The sequence below is a fragment of the Hyperolius riggenbachi genome, chromosome 3 (assembly GCF_040937935.1).
Source record: "Hyperolius riggenbachi isolate aHypRig1 chromosome 3, aHypRig1.pri, whole genome shotgun sequence".
Taxonomy (NCBI): domain Eukaryota; kingdom Metazoa; phylum Chordata; class Amphibia; order Anura; family Hyperoliidae; genus Hyperolius; species Hyperolius riggenbachi.
In genome coordinates, this window is record NC_090648.1 from 431,076,234 (window position 1) to 431,099,590 (window position 23,357).

Here is a 23,357-nt window from a genome sequence, read left to right on the forward strand (position 1 = left end):
GCAAGTCACAGAGGTCAGGCAATTCCCGCAGTAATCAGGCAGCAGCTTGCACAGGAAGCATAGGTCTCCCTGGCTGGTGCTTTTTAAATAATCCTGAGTAGTGTACAGATAGCGAACATGCTACAAATGGCTGCCAGCCCATTCACTGACCACAGCTCGGGAGTCTCCAACTTATGTATGACGCATGCACCCGCCCACTTTCTACTATAGCCAGATACAGAATACCGCAGGGGCCAAAAAACAGGTTTACTACAACTGAAGTTCTATTATATCAGGGTTTACTATACCAGGCATTACTCCCATATACTTGTGATGGTAATGGCCGGGACCTGGACATTAGTTTATTATACTCAAATGTTTACTATAACGAGATTATACTCTACTTGATGCAGAAGAAAGCCATACGGCCATAGAGGGAGCGTTGCTCACTCCCGCACGTCCACGCTCGGATTAGATAAGAATGGCTGTTCCCCATCAATGTTTGAACGAGAAAACAATCAAAAATAAAAAAAGACTTTTTTTTTATTCAATAGATTTTTGTTAGACTCCATGTTTTTATTGATTCTAACATCTAATCTGGTCCAGATCTGATCATTCGGGCAGTAGTTCAGAGTCAAGTTCTGTGCAGACTACTGCCTCACAACGCATTCTGTTGCTATGTGGGGGGGGACTGCGTGGCTTCCAGGAGTGGTAAGGAGGAGAGCAGCACACTCAGGCCAGACAGTCCAGCATTCTCTCTTGGCAGGGCCCCAAGCCCGCCATATTTGCATGTACCCCTCCCCATTACATCCCTTATGTTGCCTATTTTCCTATGCACCCTCATTATAGTGCACCTATTCCCTTGGACATATTTGAATTACTTGGTCACTAAGACCCTCACTCCATTGACTGCATGACCATCGTCTTGCACTCATGCCATTCTCCTGTGCTGTGTGCTCTTGTACTCCTGTTTTGATCTAGTGTTGTCTGTTACCCTATTTATTGTCCAACACAGTGTAATATGTTGGCACTTAATAAGTGAAGACAGTAATAATAAACAACACATGGGGGCGGCTGTACACATGCTAGACTCTCAGAAGAGACGGCCTCAACAAGCAGAGAACCTTCCAGCTAGTGTCCAGAGCGTAGGAGTCTATGAAACGATTACTAAACTTAAATGTGTATGGGTACCACTGGTGAAGGGGTCACCATAGCAACTGCCTCCATAGCCAAGGGGGGGGACCCCTTGAACTACTGATTGGCAAGTGAAGAAGTAGCTCACCTCAAGTGGCGTGAGCCATCTTTTTACAAGCCCTCACCTTTCAATGGCTCCAGTGGCGTCTTCCATCATGTGACCCACCAGCACATTCCTGTGGGATATGGGATTACACCGCTGGAACCACAGAGACAGAGTGGCTAGGAGAAAAGGGAGTCACTTCTCAGCTCCACTAACCACTGCATTGGGGGGCCCCTCTGGCTGCTTGGAGGCCTGTCTAGTTACCAAACAGTAATGGACACTTCTGTGTAAATATACTGGGCAGCTAGCTAATACTAGGGTACCACTGGCTACCAAATACTGGAGCGCACCACTGGCCAACTTTACTGGTGGGATGTAACGATCGGTGGGCGCAGAGAGTATCTGATTACCGGTGATCTGCAGTATCACCGGAAATACAGATATATATACCAGATTATAAGTGATCTGCAGTCTCACCGATAATCCGATATACAAACTAACCTCTGTTCACCTGAGTAGAGTGTAGTGTTTGGTGTAACTGTAACACTTAGAGGACAAGGCCTCAATGCAGCAAGGAGTACTGCACAGATTCCTTCCGCAGACCTGAGCTCTCCAAGACGGGAGGAGTCAGACTGACAGTAGGAAGGTATATCTGAAAGTGACCCTCAGGAGGAAGGATCGCTAACAGAGCGAGGAACCGCCTCTAACGGTAAGGTCGGTTCTCGAGGTCGGACAAGCCAGGTCGTAAACACACAGACAGATAAAGTACAAGATCAGCAGACAAAGGCAGGGTCAAAGTACAGGCAGGGTTCGGCAACGGGGTATCAGAAATATCGGGGTACAAAATCAGGAGGCAGAAACAGAGTCTAGGAGCGAGCCGGGGTTCGGCAACAGAGTATCAGAAATAACGAGGTACAAGATCAGAGTTCAGAAGGGTAGTCGAGGCAGGCAAAAGTCATAACAGATAATCACAATCAAACTAGTACTTTAGCTATCAACAGAATCTAGCTAAGTGTAGGATTACAGCTCCAGCTGGTCCCGGCACACTTGCGGATCTGACTACGGATCTGGGTGCTCCCACATGTGTGATCGCACGCCAGACAAAGAGCAAGTGAACAACCAGCAGTATATATACTCTAGGACCTTTCCAGGACCTCCCTAATTGCTGGTCCAATGGGAGCAGTGGAATTTGTCAGCTGACCCAGCTGGTCAGCCGACTCCCTTCTAACAGCTATTTAAACTCTGCCTCTGTGCTCGCGCGCGTGTAAGTCTGAATCTTGGTGGACTATCAGTCCCAGCCACACCAGTACTGTCTTGCAATGTATCCAGTGAACTGAGTGCGGGAGCCGCCTCCAATGCGGATTCCGCCGCTCTGCCTAAGCGGCATGCGGCGTTTTTTCCGCGTTGTGACGCCATGCTGGACGCGGAAACAGCCGCCTCGCCTTGAGAGACAGCGGCTTTTCCGCGTTTCATCACAGTACCCCCCTCCCGAGAAGTGGACTCCGGACAACTCCTACCAGGCTTCTCGGGGTGTAAGGCATGAAACTCTTTCCTCAACTCATCCGCATGCATGCGAGTCCCCGGTACCCACTGTCTCTCCTCAATGCCATATCCCTTCCAGTGTACCAGATACTGTACCGAGTTCTGGACAATGCGAGAGTCCAAAATTTTCTCTACTTCGAACTCAGGATGACTATCCACCAGGACAGGAGGAGGAGGAGTAGGGCCCACATGGACTGCTGGTTTGAGCAGGGATACGTGAAATGATCTCACCCCACGCATGCTGGCGGGGAGATCAACGGTATAAGTGACGTTGTTGATCTTTTTGGTCACAGAAAACGGACCCACAAACCTGGGGCCAAGTTTGGCAGAAGGCTGCTTCAGGGTCAAGTGACGTGTGGACACCCAGACTAAATCCCCTGGCTGAAACTTCCATTCCATGGAACGTCTCTTGTCCGCTTGACCCTTTTGACTTTGGAACGCTTTCTGCAAATTATCTCTAACAATTCCCCAATTGTCCCTGAGTGACCTCTGCCAATCCTCCAGCGCTGGGAATGGAGAAGAGGCAACTGGCAAAGGGGAGAACTTGGGCGACCTCCCTGTCACAATCTGGAATGGGGAAAAACCAGAAGAAGAACTCTTTAAATTATTCTGCGCAAATTCTGCAAAAGCCAGAAACTTCACCCAGTCATTCTGTGCCTCCGCAACGTAACATCTTAAAAACTGTTCTAAAGACTGATTAATTCGTTCAGTCTGCCCATTCGTCTGTGGGTGGTAGCCTGACGAGAAAGACAGCTTCATGCCCATTTGGTGGCAGAATGCCCTCCAGAATTTAGAGATAAATTGGACTCCCCGATCGGACACAATGTTCTCCGGAATGCCGTGCAGCCGGAAAATGTGGACAATGAATAGGTCAGCCAATTCTTGGGCCGAGGGGAGTCCTTTCAAAGGCACGAAATGGGCCATTTTGCTGAAGCGGTCGAATACCACCCAAATGACCGACATGCCTTCAGACCTGGGGAGCTCACCCACAAAATCCATGGACAAGTGGGTCCATGGTTCACTCGGGGCGGGCAAAGGCTGTAAGGTACCGACAGGTGCCTGCCGGGAGGGTTTACTTTTGGCACATACCGCACATTCCCTGACATATTCCTTGCAGTCTGTTGCCAAAGAAGGCCACCAAGCACACCTGGCAATCAGATCCTGCGTTCTGGCAGCACCAGGGTGACCAGCACTCTTATGGGCGTGAAACATTTGTAAGACCTGTAGACGAAAAAACAGTGGGATAAACAAGACCCCCTCCGGTTTCCCCTCAGGGACATCCTGCTGAAAGGGACCCAAAACCTTTGTCCAATCCTCCCAGGTCTCTGTGGCTGCTAACACCAGCCTCTGCGGGATGATGGACTCAGGAGCGGGGGGCTGTGCTGTCTCTAATTCGAAACATCTGGACAGGGCATCTGCCTTGATGTTTTTGCTGCCTGGAGTGTATGTGATAATAAATCTGAACCTCGTAAAGAATAACGACCAACGGGCCTGTCGGGGACTTAGTCTCTTAGCCCCCTCGATGTATTCCAGATTCTTGTGATCAGTATACACCGTGATCGTGTGTTCTGCCCCTTCTAACCAGTGGCGCTATTCTTCAAATGCCAATTTAATGGCCAGAAGTTCCCGGTTGCCTATGTCGTAGTTTTTCTCTGCCGGTGAAAACCTCCGAGAGAAATAGGCACACGGGTGCAACCTCCCCTGCAGCCCAGAGCGTTGAGACAGCACAGCCCCTACTCCAACTTCTGAGGCATCAACCTCCACAATGAATGGGTAAGAGGTGTCTACGTGTCTCAATATGGGTGCAGAGCAAAACAATTTTTTCAAGTGAGAAAAAGCTGCCACAGCCTCAGGAGACCAGTGGTTGGTAACTGCCCCCTTTTTTGTGAGACTGGTAAGAGGGGCAATTATCGTGGAGTATCCCTTTATGAACCTCCTATAGTAATTCGCAAAACCTAAAAATCTTTGCAGGGGCTTCAACCCCACTGGCTGTGGCCATTCCAGGACAGCTGTGACCTTGGCAGGATCCATTGACAGGCCTGAGGTGGAGATCACATACCCTAAAAATGTGACAGTGGTCACCTCGAAAATACATTTCTCCACCTTGGCATACAGCATATTTTGCCTCAATTTGTCCAACACGAATTTAACGTGGACCCTGTGCTCGGGGAGGTTGTTGGAATAGATTAGTATATCGTCAAGGTATACTAGTACAAATCTACCCAACACCTCCCTGAATACCTCGTTGATTAATTCTTGAAAGACGGCCGGCGCATTGCACAACCCGAAGGGCATCACTAAGTACTCGTAATGCCCGTCAGGAGTGTTGAAGGCCGTCTTCCATTCATCACCCTTTCTAATGCGGACCAGGTTGTATGCACCCCTCAGATCTAATTTTGAAAAGATCTTAGCGTTCGTGACTTGCGTAAATAAATCGTCTATCAATGGTAATGGATAACGATTCTTCACCGTGATTTTATTCAGGCCACGGTAGTCGATGCATGGTCGCAGCCCTCCGTCTTTTTTCTTAACAAAAAAGAAACCGGCCCCTGCAGGCGACCGGGAGGGGCGAATGAACCCTTTGGCTAAATTGTCACGAATGTACTCCTGCATCGCTATTTTCTCTGGTCCAGACAAATTATACAAGTGACCCCTAGGGGGCATACAACCGGCACGGAGATCGATGGGGCAATCGAAAGGGCGATGAGGAGGTAACTTGTCAGCAGCCTTGGGACAGAATACATCCGAGAACTCGGAGTATTGCTCGGGAACCCCCTCCACATGCAACTTGGTCTGACCTAAAGTCACCTTCCCTAGACACTGTTGGGAACAGAAGTCTGACCAACTAGTTAATTGTCCTGTAGCCCAATTAATCTGTGGCGAATGGAGCTGCAGCCAGGGCATTCCTAAAACAATTGTGGAGGTGGTCATGTGTAATACAAAGAAACTTAGACTTTCATTATGCAGAACCCCAATAGTGACTTCCACCTCTGGTGTCTGAGACAGCGGACGGTCCCTTTGCAGCGGGGAGTCGTCCACAGCAGTAACCTGGATAGGTGGTTTTACTGAGGTGAGCGGAATGCCCAACTTTTCTGCAAACTCTGAACTCATAAAGTTAGCCGCGGAGCCTGAATCAACAAAGGCTTCTGTGGCTTCAGATTTGTCCCCCCATGTAATCATACAGGGAAGGAGAAAACGTTTTTCGTTTAAGGGTATGAGCCGGGCACCTAGGGTGCTACCCCCTACCACTCCTAAACGGTAGCATCTTCCCGGCTTGTTAGGGCAGTTTTGTACTATATGCCCCCCTTCAGCACAGTACAGACACAGCTGTTCGGTCATTCTCCGTCTTCGCTCTACCTGGGTCAATTTTGACCGAGCAATCTGTATTGGCTCGGATGGAGGCAAGACGGGAGAAGGTGCAATAGTAGGAGGTGGAGTCACTGGGACCGTAGTGTAAGATACCCCTCTGACACGGGAACTACCCCTGGTCTGTTTTTGGTAGCGCAGCCTGCGGTCGATTCGGATGGCCGCTGAGATGGCCTCATCGACTGTTCTGGGCTCGGGCTGGCTTAACATCAAATCAGAGACCTCATCGGACAGCCCTGACAAGAAACGATCTAATAGGGCATAAGTGTCCCACCTGGCCGTAACTGACCACCTCCTAAACTCGGCCGCGTAATCTTCGACCGGACCTTCGCCTTGACGCAAAAGCTTGAGCTTCTGCTCAGAAGTCGAAGCAAGGTCCGAATCGTCGTAAATTACTGCCATAGCTTTAAAGAAATCCTCTACAGAGGTAAGAGCTTTGTCTCCGGCGGGCAGGCTATATGCCCAAGACTGGGAGTCGCCGGACAACAAAGTCTTTATAAACGTGACCCTCTGGGTCTCAATACCCGAAGATTGGGGTCTCAACTCAAAATAGGACAATACTCTACTCCTAAAATTCCGGAAGTCAGATCTGTGGCCGGAAAAGCTTTCAGGTACAGGCATACGTATGTCAGAGCTAGGAGAGGATCGCACATGATCCACTGATGTCTGGAGGATTTGTACAGACCCTGATAGGGCATCAATAAGAGTCATGTGGGCGCCCAGTACTTGATTGATGTTGTCCACCGAAGTGGCAAGTACACCCAGACAATCAGTGTTTGCGTCCATTTTGTATTTGGTCTGGCGTTCTGTAACGATCGGTGGGCGCAGAGAGTATCTGATTACCGGTGATCTGCAGTATCACCGGAAATACAGATATACATACCAGATTATAAGTGATCTGCAGTCTCACCGATAATCCGATATACAAACTAACCTCTGTTCACCTGAGTAGAGTGTAGTGTTTGGTGTAACTGTAACACTTAGAGGACAAGGCCTCAATGCAGCAAGGAGTACTGCACAGATTCCTTCCGCAGACCTGAGCTCTCCAAGACGGGAGGAGTCAGACTGACAGTAGGAAGGTATATCTGAAAGTGACCCTCAGGAGGAAGGATCGCTAACAGAGCGAGGAACCGCCTCTAACGGTAAGGTCGGTTCTCGAGGTCGGACAAGCCAGGTCGTAAACACACAGACAGATAAAGTACAAGATCAGCAGACAAAGGCAGGGTCAAAGTACAGGCAGGGTTCGGCAACGGGGTATCAGAAATATCGGGGTACAAAATCAGGAGGCAGAAACAGAGTCTAGGAGCGAGCCGGGGTTCGGCAACAGAGTATCAGAAATAACGAGGTACAAGATCAGAGTTCAGAAGGGTAGTCGAGGCAGGCAAAAGTCATAACAGATAATCACAATCAAACTAGTACTTTAGCTATCAACAGAATCTAGCTAAGTGTAGGATTACAGCTCCAGCTGGTCCCGGCACACTTGCGGATCTGACTACGGATCTGGGTGCTCCCACATGTGTGATCGCACGCCAGACAAAGAGCAAGTGAACAACCAGCAGTATATATACTCTAGGACCTTTCCAGGACCTCCCTAATTGCTGGTCCAATGGGAGCAGTGGAATTTGTCAGCTGACCCAGCTGGTCAGCCGACTCCCTTCTAACAGCTATTTAAACTCTGCCTCTGTGCTCGCGCGCGTGTAAGTCTGAATCTTGGTGGACTATCAGTCCCAGCCACACCAGTACTGTCTTGCAATGTATCCAGTGAACTGAGTGCGGGAGCCGCCTCCAATGCGGATTCCGCCGCTCTGCCTAAGCGGCATGCGGCGTTTTTTCCGCGTTGTGACGCCATGCTGGACGCGGAAACAGCCGCCTCGCCTTGAGAGACAGCGGCTTTTCCGCGTTTCATCACAGGGGACAACCAACATTGGGGCTCCTCTGGCTACCAAATATTGGGGGGGGGGCCTTTGTCTTCCTAATATAGGGGGGGACCTCTGGCAACCCAATACTGGGGTCTTCTCTTTCTACCTTATACAGTGGGCTTTTAACTTATACTGGGGGCCCAACTGGCTACCAAATACTGGTCAGCACCTCTGTCTTCCTATAGTGAAGGAGGGGGGGGGGGAGAATCTGACTACCTAATTATGTGGCACCCCTGGCTACCAAATACTGGTTAGTGTGGGGATAAGTGTAGGGGCTGAGGGTAGTGTGAGTATTAGTTTAGAAGCTGAGGTTAGTGCGGGGATAAGGGTAGGGGCTGCGGGTAGTGTGAGCATTAGTGTAGGAGATGAGGTTAGTATGAGGATTTGTGTAGGGTCTGAAGTTCGTGTGGGGAGAAGTGTAGGGTCCGAGATTAATGACACTTAGTGTAGGAGCTGAAGTTAGTTTCAAGATTAGTGTCGGAGCTGAGGTTAATATGACCCTTAGAATAGGACCTGACCTTACTGGTTAGTGTAAGGGTTATTGCAAGGGCTGATGTTAGTGTGTTACTGTAGGGGCTCAGGTTTGTGGGAGACTTAGGGCCTGAGCACAATGTTCTGATTTCTGGAATACATGTCAATGTACGATATGCAAAGACATCAGAAAGGGAATAGAAAGCATGTATTTAAAAAACACACTCCAAGGCACACCAATGCCCTGTAACGCATGCACATTTTACTATGCCTTTTGTGAATTTTTATTTCATAAAGCACAAGAGTGCTCAGGCCTTTAGTGTAGGAATTGAGTATAGTGTTAGGATTAGTGTAGGATTTGACGTTAGATTAAGGGTTAGTGTGGTGGCTCAGGTTTGTGTTAGGATTAATATAGGAGCTTAGGTTAGCATGAAGGTTAGCGTAGGGGCTCAGGTTAGTGTTAGGATGATTTTAAGGTGAGGATTTCTGTAGGAGCTGAAGTTAGTGTTAGGATTAATGTAGGAGCTGAGGTTAGTGTTAGGATTAATGTAGGAGGGGAGCTGAGGTTAGTGTTAGAATTAATGTAGGAGCTGAGGTTAGTGTTAGGATTAATGTAGGAGCTGACATTAGTGTTAGGATTAATGTAGGAGCTGAGGTTAGTGTTAGGATTAAAGTAGGAGCTGAGGTTAGTGTTAGGATTAATGTAGGAGCTGAGGTTAGTGTTGGGATTAATGTAGGAGCTGAGGTTAGTGTTAGGATTAATGTAGGAGCTGAGGTTAGTGTTAGCATTAGTGTAGGGGCTGAGGTTAGTGTTAGGATTAGTGTAGGGGCTGAGGTTAGTGTTAGGATTAGTGTAGGGGCTCAGGTTAGTGTTAGGATTATTGTAGGATCTGAGGTTAGTATTAGGATTAGCGTAGGGGCTCAAATTAGTATTACAATAAGCGTAGGGGCTCAAATTAGTATTACAATAAGCGTAGGGGCTGAGGTTTGTTTTAGGATTAGTTTAGGGGCTCAGGTTAGTGTGAGGATTAGTGTAGGAGCTGAGGTTATGAGGTTAGTGTTAGGATTAGCACAGCGGCTCTGGTTAGGGTGAGGCTTTCTGTAGGGGCTCAGGCTAGGGGAGGGGTCATGAATAGTTTGATGTTAGTGTGAGAAAAGCACAGACACTTAAGAGTGTGAGTATCATGAGCTGTCAGTACCATAAACAATAGTTTCAAGAACTAGGGTTCTACAGTGCGACTGATCTCTATTTGGTAGGGCAGGGGAATCTCTAATATAGCACAGCATTATAACTTGCCGTGGCTACTCTGGCAGCAGCTCATAGAGCCATTCTCCTTGCATTGTTTTATTGTACAAGCCCTGTATTTGATTTCCCTGCAACACTATAATTCTCCTGCCCTGTGTGTGATACTTTCCTTCTGCTCAGCCTGTTCTCATGTCTCCTCTATAGCAGGGAGGACCATGTCTTCGTGGTTTCCCCTCGTCTGGATCTCATCCATGTGGTTTCCTCTGTCTGCCTTACAGATCTCTCTTCTAATTCTCTTTACATGTTTGCGCCCTCCCTCAATATTGTCTCTTACTTTCTGTTCTTCCCTTACAATGTACAATTGTGCCCTCCCATTTTCCACCTTTAAAAGAGAACCAGTGATGACAAATGGGCCATGAAAAAACCTCACCTGGCCTGGTGCACTGCTCAGTCCGTGCTTCCCATCCTCATCCTAACTGGCTGCCTCTTCTCTATGAGCCAATGCAAGTCACTACGCAATAACATACATAATGAAGATACATAATGAAGATGAGAGTGCATGGACTGAAGCAGCGCTCCAGGGCAGGTGAGTTGCTATGCTGACAAAAAAAAGGTGCATGGCACCTGGAGGAACAATAATCTTTGGGGAGGGAGTAGTTTACTATATCAGAAATGGTCATACTCAAGCACATAAAGTACACTATAGTACTAGATCTTAATTCATCAAGCAAGCACAGACAGTGTCTAAGCTAGATCAAAATGCATGGTGCTCAATATGCAGGGATTTGCATGCAATAATCACACAACAGCTTGCACAGAAAGCATGGGTCTCACAAATTAATGTAGGTAGAGTACTTATAGTGTGTTCCTCTGTCCACATTCCTGTGCCGCCTGGATGATATAGAAGCGTTGCAGCCATGCACAAGCAAGTCACAGATTATAGGTAGTTCCACTAGCAATCAGGCAGCATCTTAAACGAGGAAGCATAGCTCTGGTGCTTGTGAGGTAATCCACACTGGCCCATAGTGTGCAGATAGCGAGCAGGCTACAAATGGCTGCCAGCCCGCCCACTGACTGCAGCTCATGGGGTTCCGACTGATGTATGACGCATGCTCCCGCCCACTTTCCACTATAGCCAGATACAGAATACCGCAGGGGACCAAAAACAGGTTTACTATAACAGAAATTCTATTATATCAAGGTTTACTATACCAGGCATTACTCCCATACACTTCTAATGGTGTTTGGCCACGACCTGGACACTCAGTATACTATACCGGAATGTTTACTATATCAGTTTACTATAACAAAATAATACTGTGCCGCAGTGTTGAAGATGAACAATTAATGAATGAGAAGTTTAATATCGGCAAACAGTAGCCCCAATGGTCTGTACTGTACTCAAATCACCAACATAGCAAAACTGTTTCCCCATTTTACTTTTTCCTCAGTGAACGGGCGTGTTCGCTTTCATACAAAATGTATTGATAAGAGCAATACTGCCAAAAAACAGCAGGTAGCTGAAAAATGGTGAAAAATACAATATTATCACTTTTTCAGTATTCTTGTGGTGACCAAGATGTTGTGATATTTTTTCCCCAACAAGAAGCCGAATTGCCTGTTTGCACCTTCTTTAATTAGGCCCCTAGTCCACTTCTGACCTGACAGGACATCCAACAGCCATTACTTCACTGCAAAGCCTAACTGTCAGTAGATGTTGGCAGAGAAGTAGTAGAAGTTAGAAGTCATGTCAAGTGGAAGAAACCAAGTGAAAAAGGGGATCGTTATGAGCGTTCCTGCTGACAAATGAGCAGCTGTCCTACATTAAATCAGGAGTCATATCTAAGAATATTTTTTTTCATGAAGTACATTGTTTATATTTTCTGCTGCTATTTCATGAATAACTATAGGAGTGGTGGAATATCAGAAGTTTGGCTATGCTGGTCCTCTCTGTCTGTGTGTCGCTCTCTCTGACATCCCATCTCTCTCTGGTTTTCCCTCACACCCTGCTTTCTTCATCTTTCCCGCTTGCTCTCTCTCTCTCCCCCTCACCACGGTTTCCTCTGGCTCTGGAGAGCTGCCATATATCTCCGTCTCTCAGCAGAGGATGCCAGTGGCACACACTAGAGTTCTATATATAGAAGCTCTGGCTTTATGAATTAATAACTTATTTCTTTACCCTCCAACAGAAATTAGTCACTTTAGAATGTCTCCCAGATTCTGAGAAGCAGACACAGGCCTGGCAGGGATCCGACACACACAGCTCCCTGAATATATTAAAGCGCAGCCTGGCCTCCGACACGCAGTCAATAGCTTTACAGTGCAGGGAGTGCAAGCTCCTGGGCTCTCTCATGGCTGCTGATGCAAGTCCTGCTTCCTTATAGCAAGCCGCAGACTGACAACGAGAAGGGAAATCCTGCAAAGGGCTCTGTGCCACAAGGAAACAGAAGATTTTTAGATCAGAAGATAGTGTTACTGTGAAAAGGATTAACACAGAAGTCATCGTTATTGTGTGGTTAGCCGAGATAAAAGCTCTCCCCCTAGTGAGCCTGGCCAGTGCAGGCTCTGTCTGCCCAAGCTTAAAGGAGAACTCTGTAAAGTTCTGTCAGACTGAGCACTGCAATGTAATGTATTCTTTTTTAAATTATTTGCCCATCAAACATTGTCAACAATAATGAGTTTCTTTAATGTGTTGCTGGACTGAATCCCTAGACTCTAGGGATTCAAAGCCTAGCGTCTAGAGGTACTGCAGGGAAGGGATTGCATTGTGGGAGGAGACGAGCACAAATTAATGCAGGGAAATCTCATCATTTTGAAAGGGGAGGAGAAACAAACTACTGCAGGGAAGGGTCATAATTGTGGGAGGGGAGGAAACAAACTACTGCAGGGAAATGTCATAATTGTGGGAGGGGAGGAGACACAAACTACTGCAGGGAAATGTCATAATTGTAGGAGGGGAGGAGACACAAACTACTGCAGGGAAATGTCAATTGTGGGAGGGGAGGAGACACAAACTACAGCAGGGAAATGTCAATTGTAGGAGGGGAGGAGACACAAACGACTGCAGGGAAAAGTCATCATTGCGGGAGGGGAAGAGACACAAATACTGCACTGAAATGTCAATTGTGAGAGGGGAGGAGTCACAAACTACTGCAGGGAAATGTCTCCATTGTGGGAGGAGCACAGACAAACTCCTGCAGGGAAACCACCATTGTGGGAGGGGAGGAGACACTGAAGGAAATGTCATTGTGGGAGGAGCATAGACATAACCTTCTGCAGAGAAATTCCACTACTGGATTGAGGAAAGAATAGCACTTACCGGACATGCATAGTTCCAAGTGGAGGTGGCCTTTAACAAACAAGCTTCCTTTCTCTTTTTCTAGAAATTTATTTCCTGGCAGAGACTCTGTTTGGTTGGGTTTCAGTTGGTTCTCATGGGACATTCTGTGACAATACAGCAGATTGCATCAAGTTTATATAACAAAGGCAAAGCAAAAGAAATAAACAGGGTCAATGTCAGCTACACAGTCGACTGTTAAGAGCACCAATAACTACAATTTTGCAAACTTGAATGCTTAAAGTTAGCCACACACACTTTAGAATTTTTGTGTTCAATTGTACTGTACAGACAAAAAACACTTTTTTTTCCCTTTTATTCAACGGAGAAATGTAATTACCGTAAATTTCACGTTTTTCTTGATTTTGTTGAGATTGTCGTATTGGAAAATTCAGAACAACTTTACCAAGAATTGCATGAATTGCATGGTATTTCATAGATTGTGAAATAGTATTCAGCCTAAATAAATTTTGTGTATTCAGTACATAGCAAGCTTTATTTAATGTTTGTACAAGCAACGAAAATAATGGAATTAGGAAAGAATGTGTGCATATGTAGATTAGCAAAAAAAAAAAAAAAAATGGAAATAATACAGTATGTAATGTGAAAATTAAAATACAGGTAGCCCCCAACGTCCATATGACCGCCATTACAAAAAGCACGAAAATGGGTCAATTTCTTTTTTCAAATATACCTTATAGTTTGAGAAAATTTTAAAAAAATTCAAAGAAAGAGTTCCAAGTTTTGCATACACATTTTACATGTTATAAAGCAGTGGTTCTCAAACTAAGGCCCGCGGGCCAAATGTGGCCCCCTGAGGCTTTTTTACCGCCCCCCACGCAAAAGGTTTTACTTATAGATGCGGTCAGCTACATCTTTAAAGGGAACCAGAGAGGAATGGCCAGCCAAAATAGAAAATGATTTTATACATGGGGCTTCTACCAGCCCCATAAGCCTGGATCCCTCCCATGCCGCCATCCCCCGCTTCCCGGATCCGCCGGTACCGGGCCCATCACTTCCTAGCGGACGCGGCCAATTGTCCGCATCGCAGGGGCTCCCTCCATACCCGTACGCATGCGGCTGCACAGTAGGCAGCCACATGCGTATCTGTATGGAGAGAGCACCCTGTAATGCGGAGAATTGGCCGCGTCCGCCGGCCGACTGGCCGACTCGCGGCAATGACGGGACCCGGTGGCGGCGGATCCAGGCAGTGGAGGACGGCGGCGTGGGAGCAATCCGTGCGTATGGGGCTGGAGGAAGCCCCAGGTAAGTATATTTCATCCTCTCTGGTTCCCTTTAAATATTGGTGGTCCGCATATAGAATAGCAGTGCTGGCACCACCCATCCACATGGAAGCCAGAAAGCAGTAATTAGCTGGTTTACAATCAAATTCCACATCAGGTGACACTGCTGTCCAATTGGACTGCAGGTTGTCACCTGGGTATGCTTCATTGTGTGGCCCACAAAGACTTCTACATCATTTTATGTATACTCCAGCCCCCCAGCTGTCTGAAGTATGTTGATACGGCCCTCGACCCAAAATGTTTGGGGACCCCGGTTATAAAGCAAACCTGTGATCCAGCCCTGGATAAAGGGGGAAAGAAGGAGGACAGGGATCAGAGGCGTTACAGAGGGACATAGTGAAAGAACAGACGGGAGGTGGCACAGATGGAGAGGCTGAGGATATGGGGACAGAGGTGACACAGTGGGGGGCAGAGGTGGCACAGAGAGAGACGTTGGATTCACAGGGGGACACAGAGGAGGTACAGGGGACAGAGATGACACAGTGTTCCTAACTGATTCAAGTCAAGAACAAACCTACAGTCCCTATCTCGTTTGTTAACCGGGGACTTCTCTATGTGGAAAAGTGATTGCTAGCTAAAATTGTAATAAAATGTACTGGTAACTGTATTATACTTGGATTATTGGTTTATTTTAATTATTAAACAGAAATCAATCAAATGTGATATTCAGTGGTAGTGGTGGAATGATGATGGCATGAGAATCCATATTTAACGTTCTTACCTGTCAGTGGTTCCAGCGCTGGCTCAGACGGCTCGGAAGGCGGAGCACAGCCCCAAGCTTCCTCTTCTGATCTGTCCGGCGGCATCCCCAGCACCCCTGTGGTGGTGACTGGGAGTGCACATCTCCCCTGCATCCCTGGGTGGGCGCGCGTGGCTCAGAGCCGCTCTTATGCCTCCCGACGTCGGCAAAGATAGTGTCAGCTGACAGATCGGTCAGCTGACACTCAGGTAGATATTGTGTGCCGACTGGTTGCTGTAGGTTGGGGCCGGCTTGGGCGGGCTTTAGGGTATTTAAATCCCTGGCTCTCGTTCAGTCCTTGCCCGTGTTAGCAATCAGTACGCTGGTGCTGGGTCACTCTGTGATATTATTGTATGGTTATATTTTATTAGTCTAGTTGCTCTGATAGATATATATGCAGTGTTTGCGATATATATCTATCCTTTAGACTAGTGTTTGTTATTTTCATAATATACTGTGTATGACTTTTGCTACTTCTTGACCTCGACTCTGTCTCAGCCATCTGACCACCCGTGTGTGATCCCAGCCTATTAAATGACCTAGCCTTTGTCTCAGCCCATTGTACCACAGCTATCTGATATCTCGTGTATGACCCTAGCTTTCGTTTCGACTACGGCTAATCTGATCCTTTGTGCATACGTCTTATACCAAACGTGATACCATATTAAAAAACAAACAAAAACAAAGGGGGATTCATATAAAAAGTCAAAAAGATCAAAAGAGGATTATTGAGTTTTTCAATCCAACCAACTTTTTCGCCACAACTTTTTCCAAAATAGTGGCAAACTTGAACACATGTGGTAACTCTCGCAACTTCTTAGTAAATTTCAAGCAACTGAAAAATTGGATCCTTTTGGTCGAATAACAAAAAAATAATAGTAAAATAACTAACATATGTGGCCACCTTAAGTGACAAAAAGCTTATAAAGGATGTATATACTCATATCAAGTCATGCTGATGTCTGTGCAGTATTGTTTTAGCCAAGGCACATGACAGAGCATTACTAGAAAGTGCATTGGTTTTCACTTCCATGTATCTGAAAAATGAGACCCAAAATTCATCACTTTTGGATGGTGAGCAGAGCTGCGAACATCATTACAGGGCTGCTGGTTAATAGCACAGCCATAGCCCTTAAAAGGAATCCCGAGGTGAGAGACATATGGACATTGCTGTGCAATTTGTCAAATGGCGCCTCCCATGATGCGGTCCAAGCGGCGGTCACGGGATTACAAACACTTCCTCCTTCCAGGTTGAAGGAGGAAGTGTTTGTAATCACGTGACGCACGTGGAGCGCATCGTGGGAGGTGCAAAGGGACGGACAAAGACGTCAGACAGGTAAGATTGACCCCCCTCCCACCCCGCACAGGTTTACTGGGAGATATCCAGATAGCAACTATCCGGGTACCTCCCGGATCCGGATTTGAGCAGCCCTATTTATTTGGAACAAATCAATTGCAGAGGAGGTGTCTGATTCAATGCACAGCCAGTGTTGCATATCAGACTACGGAGTATTTTTCTCTGAAAGCAAAAAAGTATGAAAAGCTGTGGTGACACAGACAATTACAGTTACATTTCCTCTGCTTTCTTCAGACACTTCAGTCAAAGACACAGGATACAGCAGCTGCAGATCCTGAGAGCTTCCTCTCACACACACACACACACACACACACACACACACGGTTAACAGATGAATTGTGAGGGGAATTCCCAGTCCCCTCATGGTTCATTCTGCCGTCAGTTTTGGCATCAGTAAAGTGCGAAAGTATTTTCATAACAGTAAACTAAGAGGTTGCCAGTGAAATGTATACACCATTACTTGGCAGCACTTTCCAAACAATTCCTATCTCAATTGAAAAAAACATGTTAATCGATAGTGTTCCTTTAAGCACCCAGCGTAGTACTATCCACTTTGCCACAGTGCCACCTAGTCATGGCCATCATCCATGCCTGTAAACTTCAGCATAATGCAGCAGTAACGGCCTGCTGATTGCAAATGGTACACACAATATATTTATAGGTCATATTTCATGTCTGAAATAATATTGGTATATTAGTAAAATGTAAGTTTTAGAGATGGCAATGAAATGTCAGTAAATTATAGTTGTTGCAAATGTTTTCTGCTCCTTGATGTGGACAAATCAAATGCAGTAAATGTTATTTCTGCATACATTTAAATAAAATGAACAAAATGTTTGCATCTATTAGCATATCATGCACTCTCCTGCTTAGGTGCAGCATGGTGGCGTAGTGGTTAGCACTCTTGCCTTGCAACGATGGGTCCCCGGTTCGAATCCCAGCCAGGTCAACATCAGCAAGGAGTTTGTATGTTCTCCCCGTATCTGCATGGGTTTCCTCCGGGTACTCCGGTTTCCTCCCACATCCCAAAAACATACAGATAAGTTAATTGGCTTCCCCCTAAAATTGGCCCTAGATTACGATACAGGAACTACACAATACATATGTAGACATAGTACTATGGTAGGGATTAGATTGTGAGCCCCTCAGAGGGAAAGTTAAGTGACAAGACAATATATACTCTGTACAGCGCTGCGGAATATGTCGGCGCTTTATAAATACTAAATAATAATAATAATACACACAAACTATTATTGCCACTCATCAGAATCAAGCTCGATCCTCCAGGAGACACTGCCATAAGTATACATGAGCCAACCTGGAAAGCTTGGCTTCTTCAGCGGAGGACACCGGCAGTGAGCGGAGCTGCGGCGAGGGCACAGGACGGCTGCCAGGGGCTAGAGGAAGCACCCGGTAAGTGGATTTTGATTTTTGGTTTACCTTGGATGTATCCTTTAAGCTACCAGCACACAAGAAAATAATTTTGACAGTACTTTTTCATCTATTTTTTGGTACTTTTCAATTGCAGAGCAATGAAAAGTTATTTTGAACAGAATATGAAACATCTCCTAGGAGAAAATGTAGGATAACGAGAGAAATGAACAAGGGCCTATGGCCCATATGCAAATAGCTTTTTCTCCTTAGTTTTCATGTAGGGGGTAATTTTTCATCTTCGATTTAAAATAGCTCTTTCGCACTTTGCAACTGAAAAAGTACTAAAAAAAACAAAAAAAGTAGGTGACAAATACTATCAACATTACTTTGAGTATTTTCTTACTTGCTGGTGGTTTAAAAAGCATTTTATTGAAAATTTTGAAAATATCACCTAGGAGAAAACTAAAGAGAAAAGGTAAATTGCATATGACCCATATGCAATTTTCTTTCTCTCCTGAGTTATCTCCTAGGAGATAAATTGCATCTTCTCTTCAAACTAACTTTTCAGCATTTTACAATTGAAAAAGTACCCAAATGTTGGTGAAAAAGTAATAGCAAAATTATTTTGAGTATTGGCTTGCTTGCTGGTGGTTTAACAATGCATTTTATGACAAAGTGTGAAAATAGATTGAGCCCAGACTCAAACCCTATTGAAAACTTGTGGAATAACTTGAAGATTGCAGTCCACCAACATTCACCATGTAATATAACTGAGCATGGGTATTTCTGTAAAAAAGCAAGTAATGCACAGTGCAAAGTCAGCAAGGAAGCATCCAAACAGACTCAAGACTGTCCCTAAAGGGGAACTGAAGTAAGAGGTATATGGTGGCTGCCATATTTATTTCCTTTTAATCAATACCAGTTGCCTGGCAGCCCTGCTGGTCTATTTCTCTGCAGTAGTATCTGAATAACACCAGAAACAAGCATGCAGCTAGTCTTGTCAGATCTGACTTTAAAGTCTGAAACACTTGATCTGCTGCATGCTTGTTCAGGGGCTATGGCTAATAGTATTAGAGGTAGAGGATCAGCAGGGCTGCCAGGCAACTGGTATTGCTTAAAAGGAAATAAACATGGCAGCCTCCATATACCTCTCTCTTCAGTTCCCCTTTAAAACAAAAGGTGGTCCCAGGAAGTAATAACAAAAAGTAATGACAGGAAAGAAGGGGGGGGGGGATTGGTGAGGGGGTGTACTGTTTATTTATTTATTTAGGTGTTCTCAGAAAAAATGTCTGCTATTATATCTTCTGCTTGGCTGTTATACATTGCATTGAGAAAATACAAATGGATAAAATTGTGTGTGTGTATTTCTTCATCTCAGACTGCAAAGCAAGAGAAGGGGTTACTTTTTTATTATACCCACTGTACAACACACTAACACCTAATAAACAAAACAAAAATAAAACCAAAAAGACATAATATGTTGCCTGTAATAGAGTTAAAGGTTAATCATTTACACAAATATGGAGACATGTTAGTTCACAGGCCTCGGGGCACAGAACATTTTTCAAGTGCCAACAAACTAGATTCTTCTGCCTCTTCTGAGATCCTGCAAACCATAAATTATAACAATAAGCTGTGCGGACTAAAAAAAAATTAATATTGGCACGCACACATTAGAAAGCAGCTCAATAAACAGGAACTAAGCTGGGCAAACCAGAAGGATGGGGAGACTTCATTTTCTCCCTGACTGAGGCATAAAGGCAAAATGTTTTAGTAAAGTTGCTCATAAAGGACACGGCCAGGAATATATAGAGGAGGATGATGAATAACAACATATAAATATATGCTTTTAAAAGACACAAAAATAATCATTACAGCATCACTACCCATCAGCACCAACTCCAGGGAAATACATAAATTTATCTTTCAGCAGTGAGGCAAAGACATTTTTTTTTCTCCCTACTTCTACGTGAACACTTTTTCACATTCTGTCAGGAAATGAATACATTTCACAAAAGGGACAGACATTTTTTTTTGTTTTGCTTTGCCCAGTGAGAGAGGGGGGCAGGGGTTGAAGGATGTGTGTGTGTGTGTGGGGGGGGGGGGGGAGAGGTTAAAGATTTTGATGCTAGTCTACTTTAAGGGACCCAACCAAAATCCCTATAGACAAATGTCCGCTTCCATTTGTACGGAACAGGGGACACAGCAGGAGTCACTATCCACACCACCAACTGAAGAGGTTTAGTAAAGTTGTGGTAGCGGAGGTGGTAGCCGAAGCAAGCACTATGGCTAAAGGCCTCGGGCAAGGGTGGTGTGCAATCTTCGTATTTTCCCCTGGGTCCTCTATTTCTTACAAAATTAGTGGTGTATAGGGGTTTCCTATTGGATCGCCTGAAGTAGACTAGCACCAAGATTTTTTTATCTGGTTGTATACAAGCACCAGTCCCCCCTCATTTCCTGTTCAGAGGACTACAAGGACCTCTATTGAACCAATGGAGTTCCAGGAAGGACCTTAGGATAAGAAATGCAGGAAAATCTCCAAAGGGACACAGACAGCAGCAGAAATACAAAGTGGCTTTACAATTTTCTTCAGTTTCCAAACCTATTTTTTTCCAGAAGTAAAGCTGTAAATTTGACTTATCACTTGCCAGCCAAATCCCGTCTTTCTATAGTAGTGTTTGTGTAAGCTGGCAAGAAGGGAGTGGGTTTTAAAGGGAAGGTCCAAGCAAAATAAAAAAATGAGTTTCACTTACCTGGGGCTTCTACCAGCCCCCTGCAGCCATCCTGTGCCCTCGTAGTCACTCACTGCTGATCCAGTCCCCCACTCGCAGCATGCCGACCTCGGAGGTCGGCGGGCCACATTGCGTACATTTTTACGCATTTCAGTTAGTGCAGGAACATTAAAACATACATTTTTATGCGTTAGTGGATCAATGCGTAAAAATTTCCGTATTAAACCACCAACGCTTAAAAATGTATGTGTTAATGTTTCTGCATTAGCGTGATTGCGTAAAATTGTACGCAATGCGGCCCGCCGACCTCCGAGGTCGGCAAGCTGCCAGCGGGGGACTGGAGCAGCAGTGAGTGACTACGAGGGCACAGGATGGCTGCATGGGGCTTGTAGAAGCCCCAGGTAAGTGAAACTAATTTTTTTATTTTGCTTGGACCTTCCCTTTAAGGCCGAATTATACAAGGGGGAGGCTCATTAGTAACCCAAAAAGTGGTGCTAACGGAATGCTGACCATTCCTGTGACGCAGGTGACACCCAATATCACTCCCAACATTTTTTTCTAACATTAGAAATAAAAATCTTATATTAATAAGTGTTTTAATATGTACAGTAAGTCTACAAGTTGACTCTTTTTGGACTTTTAATGTTAATATTACCCATCAAAAACTAAACCGCACAAATTATTATGCTCTGTATCACTTTACAGTGTTCATTGTACAGGTTATGTAATTATACTCACAAGAGCTCCTAAAGTAATCACCAGTGGCTAGCTTAGGAGCTGTGGGCCCTGATGCAAGTTTTACAATGCCCCCCCCCCCCACCCCCCTCAAGCTTTCTATGAATAACAAAACCTGCAAATGGCAACTACAGTGTCAGAGGTGCAAGAAGGGGATGGGGACTAGCTAGTTAATGATTACCACTATTCAAAGTCTCTATAGAAGTGATTACTATGAGCACAGGACCAATAGAGAGATAATACTGCAGTTGAGCAAAGGACCTTTGGGGCCCCTCTGGCCCAAGGGCCCCAATGCGGTCGCAACCTCTGCAACCCCCATTGCCACGCCCCTGGTAATCACTACAATTGTGATAATAGTGAAACATCCTTAGCACAGTCATAGTCTAATATTCCTACCATAGTCTAAGCCTTAGACTATGGTAGGAATATTAGACTCTAATGTCACTTTTTAGGGGGAACTAGTTAACTTTTATAATAATAATATTTATAATATATATAACATAATAATGAAGGGAGCATTACAGCAAAGGGGGCTGTAATGAACGGTGTCAGCACACAGAGAGAATCCGATTATTGGTGATCTGAAGTATCACCAATAATACAGATATATACCCGATTATTGATGATCTGCAGAATCACCGATAATCCAAGTATAACTAACCTCTGGACACCTATATAGTGTGAGTGTTTGGTGCAACAGTAAAGACTTTGAGTAAGACCACCCGAGGAGCAGGTGGTCTTTGGCAGTATGGGCGATACTGCCTTCTGAGAAGTGCAAAAACCTTCCAGCAGCCTGAGACCTCCAAAGGGGTGGATTCCCAGGCTGAAGGTAGGAAGGACCTGTGAGTGGGTGACACCTGAAGGTGGATGTCACTAGCAGGTCTGGAGACTATCTCTTAAGGAGAGAGATAGCTCCCGAGGTCGGGCAAGCCAGGTCGGCAACACACGGACAGATAAGGTACAGAGACAGAAGGCTGATTCGGTATCCAAAGGCAGGCAGGGTTGGCAACAGATAATCAAGATAATCAGATATGCGTAGGTACCGAATCAAAAAGCAGAGGGATAGTCAGGAAAGCAGTAGGTCATAATAGATATCAAACAATGCCTAGTCTTGGGTGTGAGGTCCGTGGTCTCGACACCCTGGAACTAGTCTGAAGTATAACAGAATGATAACACAAAGTCCCTAGTCTTGGGTGTGAGGTCCGTGGTCTCTACACACTGGAACTAGTCTGAAGTATAACAGAATGATAACACAAGTCCCTAATCTTGGGTGTGAGGTCCGTGGTCTCGACACCCTGGAACTAGTCTGAAGTATAACACAATGATAAACAGAAGTAATCTGGTTCAGTGTGAATTCCCAAGTCCTCCTGGTTCTAACACACTGTAGGATCTGACTAAGGTCTGAGTGCTTCCACGTAAGTGTTCGCAACGGCAGACAACCCGCAACTGGCAAGCAAGCTGTATATATAGTTGCAGGACTCTGCCGCCCCGCCGCCACTCAGCCAATCAGGTGTCCAGCAGGAATCAGCTGATCGTCCAGATCAGCTGATACATCTCCTGCTGGTATAAAGGTCCTGATTTCTGGCGCGCGCGAGCGTAGCTCTCCATCCATGTGCACTAGAGATCCCAGCCGACCCAGACACGCTGCTGCGTGCAAACCCCCGCGCTGGACGTGGAATCAGCCGCCTTGCCGCCAGTCCACGCGGCAGCTTCTCTGCAATCTATTACAGGGGCATTTTAATTTTTGGAAATTTAGAACATTCACACCCCTCACAACTTTTTGAGCTCAGACAGAGGTCACACCCCTGCCACACCTCTAATCACACCCCTAGTCACTCATACCACCAACAATTCACAAGCATTTATTTTTCTTCATATGAACATTTAAAAATGAGACATATATTAATTTAATGGATGAGGAAAAATCTAAAGTCAATTGAACGCATTTTTCAGTAGAAAAATAAATGTATTTAAATAGATCTGTACATCAGTCCTGAAAAAGGGGCAAATAAGGTTGAA

At 45.5% G+C, this 23,357-nt stretch overlaps 1 long non-coding RNA gene across 3 annotated transcripts in view; it reads right to left on the minus strand.

Moving 5' to 3' along the window:
• The window catches only part of LOC137564165 (uncharacterized), a 707,039-nt gene that overhangs the window by 649,248 nt on the left and 34,434 nt on the right, over nucleotides 1-23,357 (minus strand). For all 3 annotated transcript variants that reach the window (XR_011030540.1, XR_011030539.1, XR_011030541.1), the window contains exon 3: nucleotides 13,080-13,204. This is a non-coding gene — a long non-coding RNA (uncharacterized lncRNA). The remainder of the gene's footprint in view (nucleotides 1-13,079; nucleotides 13,205-23,357) is intronic.